Genomic DNA, 16,467 nt, shown 5'->3' on the forward strand with positions numbered 1-16,467 from the left:
CTGAAAGGAACAGCTGAAAAATAGACAGTGAATCCTTACTCCCAGCAGACCAATCTTTAATGAGTCAGAGAAATGAAACAAGTGTGGGAGGCTGTGCTGAGGTTGACATTGTTTCCATGATTGCATTTGTTAAGACAGTGGTCAAGATAGCAGCCAGGAGATCAGGCATACCGTGACTTAGATGTGTAACTGGCTAAGCCTCAGTGTTCTCATGTAGAAAATGGTAAAAGTCCTAGAACCCAACAGTGGAAGATATTTACCAATATTTTTGGATGCTTTCTATCAGAATTTCCTTCCTAGACTTAGGAGATAATTATTCTAATAAGGAAAAACCCAACGCTTAGTATAGAAGTTGATTATCCAAGCGTCTCCTCCCGGTCTTCCTGGTAGCTTGAGTGTGGGTATATAAAACCTAGGCTTTCCCTCTGCCCTCCAATCAGACACACCAACCCAAGACTTTGAATTGGAAGCTAGTAGTCCTTAGACTTAGGGATACTGTAGACACCCTTTTGCTGAGGATGGTGGGAGTAGCCACATCCATATCAGCCTCCTAAGTACCAGGGAAAGCATCTAGCATCAAAGCTGAGATAGCTATGCACAGCACCAGCTCTGGATCCACTCACTAAACTAGTTTTGGGACCTAATCTTGGGCTTGGAATTGAGTTTCAGAGCACACAGTCCTGGCTCTCCAGAGAGTGTTCCATACGTACCCAATATTCTTCGAATAAATTTTGCTTGTTTGTTTTGCTTAATTTATCCAAAGTTGTTTATTGTTGACTGTCACTCAGAGTCTTGACTGAAAATTATTGCCATAGATAATGTGAGATTTAACCCCATTTCTAGCAAGTTGGATGTGCTTGATGCACATGAGCTATTACTTTTTTCCATGTGTGTTTGTGTGGAATGTTGGGGGCACAGGATACCAGCAACAACTACCATTTATGGATACCCACTAAGTGATAGGTTCTTCATAGGCACTTCTGTTTTCTGTGAACTACAGGTGGTCTCTTGTTTCCATATGTGAGATCTGAGGTCTCTTATAACATCTTCACTTGCACCAGGTCACACAGCACACAGAGGTGTGATCCTGTCTCCAGTCTGAGTAGAGAACCCTGCTTTTTCTACTCCTCTGCCTCTCCATTTGAATGACTTTCTTCCTTCCTTCCACCATTCTTTCCTTTTTCTTCTTTTCTCTTCACCTCTTCCTCTTCCCCCCTTTTCCTCTCCTCCTCCTCTTCTTCCTTCACTCCTTCTTCTGCCTCTTATTCTTCTCCTTTTTCTCCTTCTCTTCCTCTACCTCTTCCACCTTTTTCTCCTTCTCCTGCTTCCATTTAGAAAGGCTGATGTTTTCTCTGGCTTAGTAACACCAGCGTTAGGGTGGGTGACAGATTTATGGTGACATTCCCATTCACTTTTCAGAAGCCCACACATCCGGAAATATTCCCAAGGTGCCAATGTGTTATTATGCAACACCCTGGGGACTTCCCGTTCTCAATTTCCCACCCCTGGTGCCCTCATCCCCCAGCACATAATAAGTTGCTTGTTAAAATGAACACCACCCACATGACCTCCCAAGCAATGCAGGCTTTATCCCCTTGCAATGTGGAAGTTATCTTGTCTTTTTTCCCCCTCTTTTAAAAATATAACATACACCAGGCCTGAGGTTTCAGTGAAAAAATGTGATATCAGTAAAATGATAACTCCCTGCAACAGGCACTGGCTGCAGGCATTGTTCACGGCATTGGGAATTCTGTCTCTAAAGCACTGAGTCATAAACTACAGACAGGCTGCTGATAAAAGCTGAAGGAGGTGGGGTAACAGTCAAATTAGTCAGACAAAATGTGAAGGGTCCCCAAAAGGGGTTATACTTTGTAATATATCTTTAGCTGGTGCTGGAAGCGTGCTACCTTCTGAGATGGAATCTAGTGCATTACAGGAGATGCAGCTGTGGAGACGCCCTCACGTTCTGTTTTGACTTCCCACCCTGTATTCTTCAGCGTAGCCGGGTCCAGGTCCTAGTTTAGACCTAGAGGCCTCCTGGCTGCAGCTTAGCATCTCAGAGTCTCAGTTTCTCCCTTTGTGAAATTAGGGAGACTGGACTGAGGACTCTAAAGCTTCTTCCCTCACCTGATACTGAGGAATCTCTGATTTGTCAAACAGCTATTTAAAGGTTTTGGGTTTCAAATCCTGCTTGACGCTGATATATAGTTAAGAAAACAAAGCGAAAGGGACCCCCACGTCGTCTTTCCCAGATGTGGAGGCATTCCCTGTGTGTCTCTTTTTCTCCCTCCTTCCACACTCCTCTTCTCTCCCCTACTCCTGCTATTAGCATCACTTTGTGATCCCTGACACAGCATCCCCAGCCCTGTCCTAGAGCCAAGGCCAGTAACTCAATTAGCAACCCCCAGCCCCAGCTCCCTCCCCTCCTCTGTGAGGCACATCAAGCGGGGGAGAAGAATCCGTCAGCCTCCCCACCAGTTGCTGGGAGGGGCAGGGGTTCACCGAGGCTTGTGGCCCCTCTGTCAGGCTGCTCTGGCCTGCTCTGAGCCAAGGCGAGAAAGGAAAACAAGAAGATGAATCGCCCCGTCTCCTTAGTGGAGGTTCCGATGAGACTTTAGAACAACAGTGACTGAAAAGGAAAACAGCATCTGCTGGAGGAGAGGGGGAAGAGTGGGCTCTGCTGGGAGTTGCATTTATTATTATTTTTCTTTCTAACAATGTGAAATCATAATAGATGATCCACCTCTCACCTTAAAAAAATTAAAATTAAGAAAACAAAATAAAACTTATCCAGACTGCATGTATTCAATCAGACCTCCCTCTGTGGAAAACGTAGTAACTTTTCCCAGAACACATTTTTGAAATAAAGCTTCCCTTGGTTTGAAGGCAGGCCTATGAAAAAAGAAAAAGAAAGAGGAATATAGGTGGGGGTCATGGTGGTAGTCTTTAAGGCGATGACGAGGGTGATAATACGTCAGCTAGATTGGTGGCATTCTTAACACCGAAGTAATGACATAGGGTATCACTGTTAAGAACACGGATTCTGGGTGGAAAGCCCGTCCCTGACGCTTAGCTTGTGTCACAGTTTTCTCATTCATAAAATGGGTTAGTAAGTTCCTACTTCTTAGAATTATCACGAGGAAAAACAAGTTTATATTTGTAAAGCATTTAAAATGGTGACACCTGACAAGTATGTCAGTAGATGTGTTTGCTACTGATACTATTATTGTCATAATTAATATTTTATTTTTAATTTTAATTTTTTATTTTTTTGAGACAGAATCTCACTCTGTCACCCAGCTGGGGTACAGTAGCATGATCTGGACTCACTGCAACCTCCACCTCCCGGGTTCAAATGATTCTCCTGCCTCAGCCTCCCAAGTAGCTGGGATTACAGATGCGTGCCACCACACCCTGCAACTTTTTGTAGAGACAGAGTTTCACCATGTTGGACAGACTGGTCTCGAACTCCTGACCTCAAGTGATCTGTCTGCCTTGGCCTCCCAAAGTGCTGAGATTGCAAGCGTGAGCCACCATGCCCGACCAATTAATATGATTAATTCAGAAGTTGTATCGTCTTCCCAGAAACCCTATGAGATAAATAATGTTATCCCTGTTTTGTAGAGGAAAAAACTGTGGTTCAGAGAGATTTAGTAACTTGCCTACAGTTACACAGAGAAATAGCAAACATGAGATTCACAGCATCTAAGCAGAGTCTACACGTTTTAACCATGAAGTTATTCCGTTTATTAGATACCCAACTGTGCCAGTTTTTCTGCTAAGAACTCTTTGTAAAAGTGATTTCATTCACCCTCCCAGCAACTCTGTAGAGTCAAAATAATTACACTATTTTGCTGATCAGAAAATTGAGGCGTTGAGAGTTTAAGTGAATATCCAAAGTCATATAGCCAGGTAGGTCAAAGAAGGAGACTTCAGAGTTTGTCTGCCCTGAAGCCTATGTCCAATTCCAGACTAAGTCTTGAAACAGCAAGAGAGTGTTTCTCCTTTCCACTGTTTCTGTTTGGTGCCATTGAACCACAGCAGGAAACAAAAGTGAATGCACATGTTCTTGTGCCATTTTCATGAATCATGAAACAACCATTTTCAGTTATTATCACCCTATAAATGTTCCATGGCATAAAGCTCATACCCCCAATGGAAGGTCATACTGTATTTTAGGCTGTATTTTTATTTTTAACAGATCACCCTCCATTGACAGTAGCCAAATCATTTTTTTTTTAAGCATAAAATGTGTTTGGCACTTAATAGGGTTGTCATAGCAATGTTGGAGACAGAGGAGCTTGAGTTCAAATGTCTATTGGTTGCAATTACTACATGGGTCATTTTAGGCATCTCTCAATCCCTCTGAGTCTCAGTGTCCTCTTCTGAAAAATGGACGTAATTATAACACCTACAGTTTTGTTTAGAAAAAGAATGAGATAACATCCATAGAGTGTTTAGCACAATGCACAACAGTTATTGGACAATCAAGGATGTCAGTTAATGCCACCTCTTCTTCCCCTTCCTCATTGCCTATCTCAATTGTGAGTGACGCAAAGGCATTCGACCCATCATCTGCAAAAATGGTCCTGAACCAAATCCTGATGCTAAATTACAGTGGTACCATTTGCAAAATGACCGAACCTCCTAGTTCTCAGTTTCCCCACTGTAAAATAATGAGGGAATTTGATGAGCTCCCAGGGAGCTTTCAGCTCTGATTTTTAGGATTTAAATCCCAGGTTGTTATTGTTTTAAAACTGGTGCATTTTAAAAGAAATCAGGGCTTGGGGAAGAGAAAGGAATTCCTTTCACCCAAAGGGTCAAAGGGGGTCACTGAGGGGACAAAAGAGCAGGAAAAGGAGGCGATGGGGCGGAAGGCTGACGTGCGGGCAGCACCAAAGATCTGAAGTACTCAACAGGGAGGTCTGATGGATGCATTCAAACACCCTTGAGTCAGCACCGGTTAGGATCAAGCTTGCCATCCTGCCTCAGACCAAGGCTTACCACCTCCTTTGGAAACCCGGGAGGCCTACCCCACAGAGAGGCAAGGCTGGAATGAAAAGAAACAGAACGGCCTCTGACGCCAGAAGGGAGGAATTCTAGCCCGCAGCCCAGGTCAGCTTCCTGACTCTCAGGAAGGGGTCAGGCTCAGGGAACCGACTTGGTGCTTGCTTGAATGTGAGGAATCGAGACCAAACTTTGATGTGTGCCTTTGAAAGGCAGCCAGAGTCCAAGGCAGGTGAATCTGGGTAGCCAAGAACAAGGACTTCATTGTGATATTTAAAGTGACCAGAAATTCATCTGCACATACATGTGCCTTGATGTACATCTGTGCAGTTATGACTGAGGCGGCCTGGGAGAGGGTAGAGGCCTCTGGGCTGGGTATCAGGGTCTTTTCTTAGCTCCCGGCTCTCCGTTGTTTCTTGGAGTCCATGTTGGGTTGGAAGAGACATTTAATATTCATGAGCTGTGATCTCTACTTGAAGGGAGTGCCCTGAGGGAAATTGAAATATTAAGCAAGTGAGGGATATAGACCTAATTGTATCCTCCTTTTCTTTTTGGACAGAAAAGTAATGTGCCTAAAATAAAATGATGGATGGGCAGTAAGGATTGTGTGAAAACCTCACTGCTAGAGCCTGCAGGAAAAATCAGCTGCTTGCCCCAACATGTGCAGTCAGACCCAGGTAGAAGATTCTGCAAATTGGCTGCCAGATGATGTCATTCATTCATTTAGTTCATATTTTTTGATGCCTGCTGTATGCCAGGCACTGTGCTTGTTTCAAAGAAAACAGCAGTGAAAAAGGAAGGCCAGGGAGGTTAGGAAAAAGATACAAATAATTATTTTAGTGTCATTGTTGAAAATGACACTAAGTGGAAATACTTAGAAGTGTATAACCAAAGGGCCTCCTTTACATTGAGGGGGTCAAGGAGATCTCCTTGAAGATTTGACATTTAAGCTGAGACTTGAGGGTGGAGTAGGATGTGAACCCATTAGGGAGATATGGAACAGGTAACTGAGCAAGGATTGCAAGAAGTTCAGACTATTTGATTCCCAAGGCAGAGAAGAACTTTTGAAGAGGGGAAAGGAAGTCAGCATGGCTGGACTGTAGTGAACAAAGGAGGCATGAGGCGGAAGTCTAGCAGGCTCTGATTTCTCAGGCCCTTGAGGACTATGGTGAGGCTGCTATTTATGGCATGAAGGAAGGAGAAGGAGACTCAAGCATGTGCCTTCTACACTCTCTACCAAGCCCTGCCCTGGGCATAATAGCCATGTGCATACTTGCACAAACCAGGCATCAGTAAACCACCACTCATGGCCAACCCAACCTGCTGCCTGGTTTCATAGACAAAGTTTTACTGAAACACAACTATGCTCCTTTGTTTACATATTTGCCACTACAAAGGCGGAATTGAGTCATTCCAACAGAAATCTTGTATGGCCCACAAAGCCAAAATATTTACCATCTGGTCCTTTACTGAAAAGTTGTTGACTGCTGGCAGAGATGGATGAGTATACAGTTGGCCTTTCATATCCTTGGATCCTACATCCTCAGATTCAACCAATCTGAGATACAAAATATTTGAAACTAACTGACTAAATAAATAATAACACTACAACAATTTAAAAACAGCGCAAATAGAAAAACAATAAAGTATTTCCAATGTATTAAGTGTTATGAGTAATCTAGAGATGATTTAAAGTACACGGTAGGGTGTGCATAGGTCATAGGCAAATACTAAGGGACTTTGTATAAGGGTCTTGAATATCTTCAGATTTTTGTGTCTGAGGGGGTCCTGAAACCAATGCTTCAAAGATACCTAGAGATGACTGTATAAGCAGGTAAAAGTATAGCCAGTTGGGCAGAATAACGCAGATGAGAGAGAGAGAGCGAGGAGTGAGAATCATTTCATCCATCTCCCTCCTGAGTCTATACGAGCATAGCTATAATTTCACTGACTCCTCATGTATTTTACTTCCACATCTGTGTCCCTTACCCTTAAGGGAAGAAGCCATACCATCTACCCTCGTGTCCCAACACCCAACTTGAGCCAATCATTGAGACACTGAAGAAAATGACACTTTGAGGCTAAAAAGGGTGGCCAGAGCAACCCAAACAGATGACTGTCCAAAAGGCTCAGGCAGCATCCAGGATCCTCCCCTGACCAGTGGAAAGGAATGTGTTCATATTTATGGAGAACTTGCTGCAGTAGCTCATTTCAAACCCACAGCACCCCTGGCTGCCAGGCATTGTTAACACCATGTTCCAGGTGACACAACAGAGCCCCCAAATGTTTCAGTGACTTTTGAGAATGTGGCCTCCATTCAATAAATATTTATTGAGCTGGGAAACCACCCACCAGACAAGCAAAATCTTCCTGAGTGCTGCATCTTATGCCAGGCCAGCTGCCTCACACTCCACTTAACCATCCTCTTGATTTTCCCAAGGCTACAGGAAGGTGGGGGCCATTATCCCCCATTTTACATGAGGAGAAATTGAGGCTCAAGAAGACAAAGTGGCTTATTCAAAGTAGGTGCTTATTAAGTGGCAGAGTTGAGATTTGAAGCAAGATCTGCCCAACTTCAAAACTAAAGTCACCAGATGACCTCCTCCAAAATATGAAACCTTTAGAACAAGAAAGAGCCAGTAAGAAATATACAGTCAATCCTCAATATCTTTGGGGGATTTCTGCCAGGACCTCTGTGATTACCAAAATCTGCGGTTGCTCAATTCCCTGATATAAAATGGAGTAGTATTTGCATGTAACCTACAAACACATTCCTGTATACTTCAAATCATCTCTAGATTACATATAATACCTAATACAATGTAAATGCTACATAAATAGTTGTTATACTGTAATGTTTAGGGAATAAGGACAAGAAAAAATGTCTATACATGTTTAGCAAAGATAGAATTTTATTTTGCATCTCTTGAATTCACAGATGGAGAACCCATGAATATGGAGGGCCAACTGTATAGACTGCATATATTTCCATCCTTTTTCCATCTCACCATCTCAGACAAAAGTCATAGTAGTATACATAACTCAAATTATTAATTTAATTAAATTAATTGGATAAAATTCACTCAAGCTTTTTGTCTATTAATTCCACTGGTTAATCACATTAATCCTATGAGGTAGTTTTAACATTATACGGGCATTATAACTAAAGAAATGGAGGCGCAGAGATGTTACGTTCCCAGTAAGGGATTCTAGCCCTGGAAGTCTCTGGCTCTTAAGCCCTCAGGCTTAACTACTAATTTATGCTACATCTCCATCATTAAGGTTATCTAATAAAGTGTGTACTCTCAAGAGCTGAACAGCCTAGCAGCAAACAGATAATGAGAAGGGGAAACAATGCACGGAGCTAAAGAAATCTTCACATAACAAAAGGATCCCAGGGTCTTTTTAAGAAACACTGTCTGAAGTGTTTGTTTACAGATCATTAAATACTTAACAGAGGAAGAAACTAAAAACCACCAACTTTCTCTTGGCCAATACTGATTAAGTACCAAAGAGATGTTAATATAAAGCAAATAAGAAATTATAATAGTTATTAAAGGACTGAGTTTTTTTTTTTCATTTTAACTTACTGGACAGAAAGATAAAATAGCCTAAGTCCAGTGTCTGTCGCTCTGCCCTCAAGCACACGGTTGCTTTTCTCTCTCCTCCAGGCAGCAACCATGGTGGTCCTGCAATCAGTCTAAAATGCATGTGACCAGGCTCACACTGGTTTTTGTCTATATTAAGCACCTGCTGCATACAAAGCTCCGTGCAATGCAGGGTTAAGCAGCAGAAACCTTTGTTGGAGGGCTACTGAAGGCAGTGGTCATTAAAGATATGAAGGGATTGGTGTTAGAGGCCCCCTGGGAGCAGTGGAAAGCCCCTGGTAGGGGGTTGGTGAGCCTGGGAAATATTTCTGGACAGTGGGACTCAGATAAGACCAGGTTTTACACTCTGCCACTATAAAGGTCCAGACAGAGGGCTTTTCTTTATACAGTGAGTGCACCAGTCCTAAAGGAATCTACTCCAGAGAAGTCACAGGGGGATGAGTGGGCAGTTCTTACCCCATGGCAAGCAGTAGTTTCTGGGCAGAGGTATGACATGATGAGAGCAGTATTTTAAAAAAGATCAACCTCCCTGAATGGGATGCTCTTCAAGGGCCAACAAAATACTCTTGGCAAACTGACCCAAAGAGAGATCAGGGAGATTTTAGCTTTCAACAGCAGTCAGAAACTCAGCCCAAATTATCCATAAGTTTAAATTAAACATCAGCCGCCATTGGCAGGACTCTGAAAGGTCCTGGCTGGAGCTGGTCCCTCAGTTTAGGAGTCCAAAACCACGTATATAACTTGAGTTCAGCCTCATTACCAAGGAAGGGGCCGCACGAGAGTCTGAAATCCCTTTTCCATTTGTCCATGTGCTTTTTGCCAAGAGAACTTCTAAAGGGACAGGGAGAGAGGAAAAGCTGATTGACCTGCCCCAAAGCACAAGGACCACTTGTCTGCCTCAGGCTTCATCCCCCAAATACCTTTTTCCACCTGAGAAGTAGGAGTGCTTTCTTGACTTCATAGGATTGTTATGATATATTGTTTTATTAATTTATAAATTTATTCATTCATCACATAGGCTTTTATTTATTGAGCACCTCTTACGTGCCAGGTTCATGCTAGGCACCAAGGATGGCTGTGTTTGTGACAGTTCCTGTCTTCCAGAAAGTGATCAACAAATATTTATTATTACGGCTAACAAAAGTAAGACAAAGATTATTACAAAAGTAATAATCTAGTTCTTACTCACAAGTAGAGAGTGACCTGTCTGTCCCTGGAAGAGACTGAGCAGAAATTTGACAATCATTCTTTAGGGAAGCCATGCATGAGATTCTATTAAATAGCATGTTCAAACAGAAATATTTCAGTAGTTTCCTCTTTTGTCTTATCTGGCTCTTTCTTGAAATTCAGAACTCCTGGTACCTGTGAAGTGTTAGCCTCTTCTGTTTTTCTTAACTTCTCTGACCATCCCTCCACAGATCTTCTTTCACCTACTCTTTAAGTATCAGCAGTCTCCAATGTTCCATAACAGGCACACTCTCATTCTCCATTCTCTCCTTGTATGACTCCAAAATCTCTATCTTTAGTCTGTGCCTTTTTTTTTTTTTTTTTTTTTTTTTTTTTTGACCCATGAACTTGTATATCTAATTGCTCTACTTGGACGCCCCACGGGAACTCACATTCAACACATCTTACACAAAGCTTGCCATCTTTCTTTCCAGACCTGCTGCAAGTGTTTTCCTAATCTCAACTGGTGGCGCCAGTAGCCAACCAGACATTTAGACAGAAGCTTGGGAAACATCCATAACTCTTCCCTCTCTGCCATTTCCCACATCCAAATAATTGCGATTCTTCCCATGTTACTTTGAAAACGTTATCTTGTCTTCGTCCAAATCAGTCTGTCTCTCCCTATGATTATTACCCTACCTGAGGCCCCCTTCAGCTCCTGATTAGGCTTTTACAAGAGAACGCTTATAAAATGAACAGGTTGCTTGTTCATCTTTTTGCTTGCCCCAATCTACCTGCCCATAGGTGAGAGCAAGCTTCCTAAAGTGCAGACACCTTTTGTTGCTCTCCAATTGAGAGTGTCAGGTGGCTCCATGTTGCCCTTGAGATAAATTCAAATTCCTTACTGTGGCATTCAAGGCCTTGCATGATCTGAGCCCAGGATTTGCTTTTTTTTTTTTTTTTTTTTTTTTTTTTTTGACAGATTCTCGCTTTGTCGCCAGGCCAGAGTGCAGTGGCGCTACCTCGGCTCACTGCAACCTCTGCCTCCTGGGTTCAAGCGATTCTCCTGCCTCAGCCTCCCGAGTAGCTGGGATTACAGGCATGCGCCACCACAATCAGCTAATTTTTGTATTTTTAGTAGAGATGGAGTCTCACCATGTTGGCCAGGATGGCCTCCATCTCTTGACCTTGTGACCCACCCACCTCGGCCAGGATTTGCATTTTATACTCCAACACCGTCTTGTACTTTATACCTCTGACCTTGTTTCTGGCCTCACCTCATTTGCTCACAGAGTCCCCCTGCTGGAATATGCTCCCCACCATCCGTTCCTCCTCTGAGAGATAAAACCCAGGTGTTGCATCCTAAGGGAAACCTCAAATCTGGGTAAGATTGGAGTGGAGGTCCCTCTTCTGTGCTTCCACAGTATCTTGTACCTCAGATCAGAATCCTGTGCAGTCATCATTTACATATCTCACCCCTCTCACTAGGACCTGAGTTCTTGGAGCGCTGAGACCTGCTTTAATTCATCTGATTTCCCAGGAGTTAGTCCAGGGACTGAAAAATAATTTGCAGTTCAGTAAATATAGGATAAATGAGTAAAAGAAGGATGTATTTCTTAAGAGACAGTTTGATTTTTCAGGCAAGAAAGTGTAGTTGAGCCTTGCTGGTCTTCAGAGTCAGACAATCCTGTTTGAATCGGAGACCTTCCCCCTTAGCTGTCATCTCGGGCAGGTTATCTCGGGCAGGTGGTGGTTTCATGCTCAGATCCCAGAACTGGGCTGCTTGTATCCAAATCCTAGTTCCGCCACAAAAGGGGTGGGGGCTTCTTTAAAACGTTAATTTTACTATATCGATAGACTGCAAAGGTAGAAAGTACCTTATCTTAGCCAGCAGTACTTTTTTGAGAATTCTTTTACTAAGTAGAGACCAGCTCAAACGCTGCCTTTCCTTCTCTATCTCTGTACTGACAGAGGTCGTTACTCTTCGGTAAGGTCCAAAGGCTTTAGAATTTTAGAAGAATGGGTGGGTGGAACCAGTGACTTTGGTGGTATTTGGATCACCCCATAAGACTCTCGGATGGCCCCAAATTGAGCTGCTTTTTAATACCAAATCTCAGTCTGCGGCTTGCTTCCATTTGGGGAGAAAGCCTAATTAACTCGTAGCTGGAAAGAACTGCAGGTCTGCCACCCCCCAGGCAGAGAATTCAAAAGGAAGTGGATAGCTGTGTAAATAACACTGCTTTAAGGGGCATTTAAGCCAATGCTCTTTGTTAAGGAAATTGATGGCTTTGTAAGTACTGCGTCTGAAGGGAGTACTTGAGCTGAAGGTCCCCATCTCGCCTCGTAAATTTCCTAATGGACTGTGGGCCTGGAGGCTGGGCCCAGCGTGTTCAATCACTTGCCAACAAAAACTCGGATTTCACTCTAAAAAAATTAAAAACGTTTAACCAAAACATAAGTTATTGAGCCTGTGCAGTTTAACTGTGGCACAAGGTAGCAGAGACAGATTACTTCCTTTAAGGAAAGGGAAACTCCTGATCTTTTACTTTTAAAAAAATTGTTTTTTAAATGCTGGATGTGGTGCTCCGTGCTTTCTCAACAGCTTCTCATTTTTTTCTGTCCTCATAACGGTTGGGAAGATAGTCATTATTTTACCAATTTGCCAAAGAGGAAACTGGGATTCAGTGCTAAAGTGTGCTGGCCATTGACACCAGCTAATTAGTGGAAAGCCAGGTCGTGATCACAGTTCCATCAGGCCTCTGAGCCCCCAAGTAATACCAAATCGTAGGGCATCCCGGAGAGAATCAGATCAACCCATCTCATCAGATTCTCCTGAATATCCACGTCCATACAAAATAGATTAACTGGATAGCATGGGAATGACTTACCCTATTGAAACCTCAATTTCATTGTCTATAAAATGGGGATAATAATAGTACCAAACAACACGGGGCTCTTCTGGAATTGAATGCATTATGTATTTGAAACATTTAGCACAATGCCCAGCATGAAGAAAGTTATCCAGTTATTCATTTCACAAATACACTAAATACAATTTTAATTGAGGAAGTGGATGATGCTATAGGAAGATCTAGCGAGGGGCCATTAGCCCTTCTGGGGGTGGATTTCCAGATAGGTTTTTGAGAGGTTAAACTATGAATAAAGGACAAATGGGGACTAGCCATAGAAAAGGCAGCTCTGGGGATTTGAAGAAAGCTTCTGCAAAGGTGGGGAGGTGAGAGGGAACATGGTCCACTTGGGGCAACAACAATTTGTGCCCGGAGCTTAGACTAGAGTGCGTTCGAGAAGAGAGAAGCTTGCAGAATCAGGCAGGGACCTTGTACATCTTGTCAGTCATCATCAAGCTTCTGTCAGGAAAAGTTGAATGAATAACTCAGTATGTTCTAAGGCAACCACTTTCAATTTTAGACCAACCGGACTTTGTTAGAAGAGTTTTCCACTGTGTCCTTCCTGATACTTCTTTTCTTCAGGTTAAACATCTTCATACCTATATGATTATTGTTCAGGGTTGGTGCCTATCCAGGGTCCTGTTCTTTGACCATATCCTACCACATCAGTGGCCCAGAATTGGCCTCTTCAGCCATGACGGGTCCAGCTAGGACTGGAGACAACTTCTCTGGCCTCTAGCTTGGAATCTATAGCCAGTGACTCAATCGGCGGTCTCATGCTTTTGTTTGGGCAAACACATCCTTCATTTGGCGGAAACTGACTTCAGAGTGACCACTGCTTCTTGGAACTTTTGTGAACATGAATAGTTATGATTACTCTTATCATCTCTGATCAAAAAGGGCAATGGTTTTGACTGATATTTTCAAATGTTCCCAGTTAAGTCTTAAGATTTAGGACCAAGCCGGGCGCAATGGCTCATGCCTATAATCCCAGCACTCTGAGAGGCTGAGGTGGGCAGATCACGAGGTCAGGAGTTTAAGACCAGTCTGACCAACACGGTGAAACCCTGTCTCTACTAAAAATACAAAAATTAGCCGGGCATGGTGGTGTGTGCCTGTAATCCCAGCTACTTGGGAGGCTGAGACAAGAAAATCGCTTGAACTCCAGAGGCGAAGGTTGCAGTGAGCTGACATTATGCCATTGCACTCCAGCCCAGTGGCAGAGCCAGACTCCGTGTCAAAAAAAAAAAAAAAGAAAAAAAAGGCCGGGCGTGGTGGCCCAGCCCTTTGGGAGGCCGAGGCGGGCGGATCACGAGGTCAGGAGATCAAGACCACCCTGGCTAACACAGTGAAACTCCGTCTCTACTAAAAATAAAAATAAAAATAAATTAGACGGGCGTAGTGGCGGGCGCCTGTAGTCCCAGCTACTCAGGAGGCTGAGGCAGGAGAATGGCGCGAACCCAGGAGGCGGAGCTTGCAGTGAGCTGAAATCGCGTCACTGTACTCCAGCCTGGGCGGCAGAGCGAGACTCCGTCTCAAAAAAAAAAAAAAAAAAAGAAAAAGAGAAATGATTTAGGATCAATTTATTTCTGTGTCTCTCCTTCCTTCCTTCCTTCCCTCCTTCCTTCCTTCCCTCCCTCCCTCCTTCCTTCCCTCCCTCCCTCCCTCCTTCCTTCCTTGCTTCTTCACTCCCTCCCTCCCTTCCTTCTCTCCCTACTTTCCCTCCTCTTATTGAGAGACGGGAAAGACATATGCACATCTTGTTAAAGAAGAAAATTACAGTTAAGCAATACAAATCAGAGCATGTAGATTTAAGTTATTATAGCACTTTATTTTAAGGGCTGAAGAGTAACCCATTCATTACATAAGAGAAAGAAAACTTACCCAAGAGCAATCCTGTGCACCCTCTCTTTTCTGTTCTTTAGAGGACTGCAGCGTGTCTCATCAGCTTGGAGATAGAAGACACTATGGCTTGAATGGCTCATCTTTTTAGACTTATCTAAACCATACAGCAGGAGGATGGTCTCTGAGGTGAACCAAACCAGTCAGAGCTCAGTGGGGGAGGGATCCATTTTAACACTCTGGTTTCTGCATGGGAACCCTACCAAGAACATAGCATGCTGCGGTCACCTTAGTCACAACCAGCTATGCCAGATTGGGGTAACTGGCTTGGTTTTCATGTGGTGTCTGACTCATCCTCGAGTCCTTGGCCCACTGGTAGACATAGCATCCACTTGTCCAAGCTTCCTTCTTTGCTGGAATCTTATGCATGCCTTATCAGAATGATGGGCTGCTTGTTTTACTGGATTGCAGAACAGATATGCAGATAGATAGATAGATAGATAGATAGATAGATAGATAGACTTTCATTTGCATGCCTTGTTTTACTTAATGCTTACAAACATGCATTTCTCACGGAGCAATTTTTATTTGACATTGAATAGTCCCAATATTTGTATGATAAGCCTTAATCAACCAGTCAGAACCCTTGACCTCTAACGATTATGCAGCATTCAGTGAGTTTCTTAATCTTTCTAAGTTTCAGTTGCCACTTTTACACAGAGAAGTATAGGAACTAGAATCATACAGAATGTCTAGAGAACCTTGCAGTGTTAAACCGTTCATTTGTTCAGCAAATATTTCTGATTATCTTCAACGTACTAGTATCTGAATGCAACAATGCACACAACAGCCTATGTTTCTGCTCTCACGGAGTTGCCATTCTGTTTTAGAGAGAATAAAATTATCAAGTAAACATTTGAAGAAGTTAGATCACGCTATGAAGGGAATAAAATAGGCTAGTGGTATAGATATTGTAGTGAAGGTGAAAACTATTTTTTGATAGTGTGTTTAGAAAAGTCCTCACTGAGAAGGTAATGGTTGAGCTAAAACCTAAACAAAAAATTAGAAAAGCCATTTGATAGTTGGGGACATGAGTTCTGGATTGTATCTGCAAAAGTAAAATGTGAAAACAACACTACTTATAGTTTTTATGTTTGAGTAGTTTTTAGTTTTCACAGCATTATTTTACTTTATCTTTTCACCCACTTTTGAAAACGGGTAGGAAATGTAATACTGTCATTTTTTTAATAAGCAAAAAGAATCAGATGCAGAATGATGATGTATGTTACTGGTACCATGAAAGTAAGTTAGCAACAGAGTTGAGGCACACACTTTAACTTCTGGCCCTTTATTCCATCTGCTTTTCATTATAGTTCTCTGCGTGTTTTTCGGAATGGGTTCATCATCTACAACCTTCTCGATCTTCATTTTGCTGATCATGTTTCTCCAACCTTTTTTTTTTTTTCATGTTTTCCCTCAACTGAATAACTGATTTAGTGATCAAAGGGGAAAATGTCAAGAACCAAATATATTTTAGAGTGACACAGCTAAAAGGGATCACAAAGCTACTTGATTTAACTATTATTCTATACAAGGGGAAACAGCAGCCCAGAGAGGGAAAGTGACTTGTCCAAAGTCATAGGGTTGATCAGGGTATCTATTCTAATCTCCAGTTCCCTTGACTCCCTGCCCATTACTGTAGCAGATGGCAGGGTTTGAGAAAGTGTCCCATTTGTTTCTCTCTCTCCCTTTCTTTCTTCCTTCTCTCTCTGTCTTTTTTTAAATATGGAGATACAATCACACTAAAACTGCTGAAACTCCCTTTGTAGTTTGCCATCTTTTATTACCCTCCTTCTTTGCCACTTTTCGCACGCTCTCTGCATATCAATGTTTTGGATTGCTTTTTTCCATTTATTAGCTTATATTATCCAGGC

General features: G+C 42.7%; 1 protein-coding gene and 1 long non-coding RNA gene across 2 annotated transcripts in view; one reads left to right on the forward strand and one right to left on the reverse strand.

The window, feature by feature from the left end:
• Positions 1 to 16,467, forward strand: part of PAPPA (pappalysin 1) — a 248,975-nt gene that overhangs the window by 118,801 nt on the left and 113,707 nt on the right. The gene's annotated exons all lie outside the window — the stretch shown is intronic.
• The window catches only part of LOC140712981 (uncharacterized), a 79,176-nt gene continuing 74,101 nt past the window's right edge, over positions 11,393 to 16,467 (reverse strand). The window contains exons 5-6 of the long non-coding RNA XR_012094868.1: positions 14,576 to 14,792; positions 11,393 to 13,150 (exon numbers count right to left, since the gene is read on the reverse strand). This is a non-coding gene — a long non-coding RNA (uncharacterized lncRNA). The remainder of the gene's footprint in view (positions 13,151 to 14,575; positions 14,793 to 16,467) is intronic.

The sequence above is a fragment of the Chlorocebus sabaeus genome, chromosome 12 (genome assembly GCF_047675955.1).
Source record: "Chlorocebus sabaeus isolate Y175 chromosome 12, mChlSab1.0.hap1, whole genome shotgun sequence".
Taxonomy (NCBI): Eukaryota; Metazoa; Chordata; class Mammalia; order Primates; family Cercopithecidae; genus Chlorocebus; species Chlorocebus sabaeus.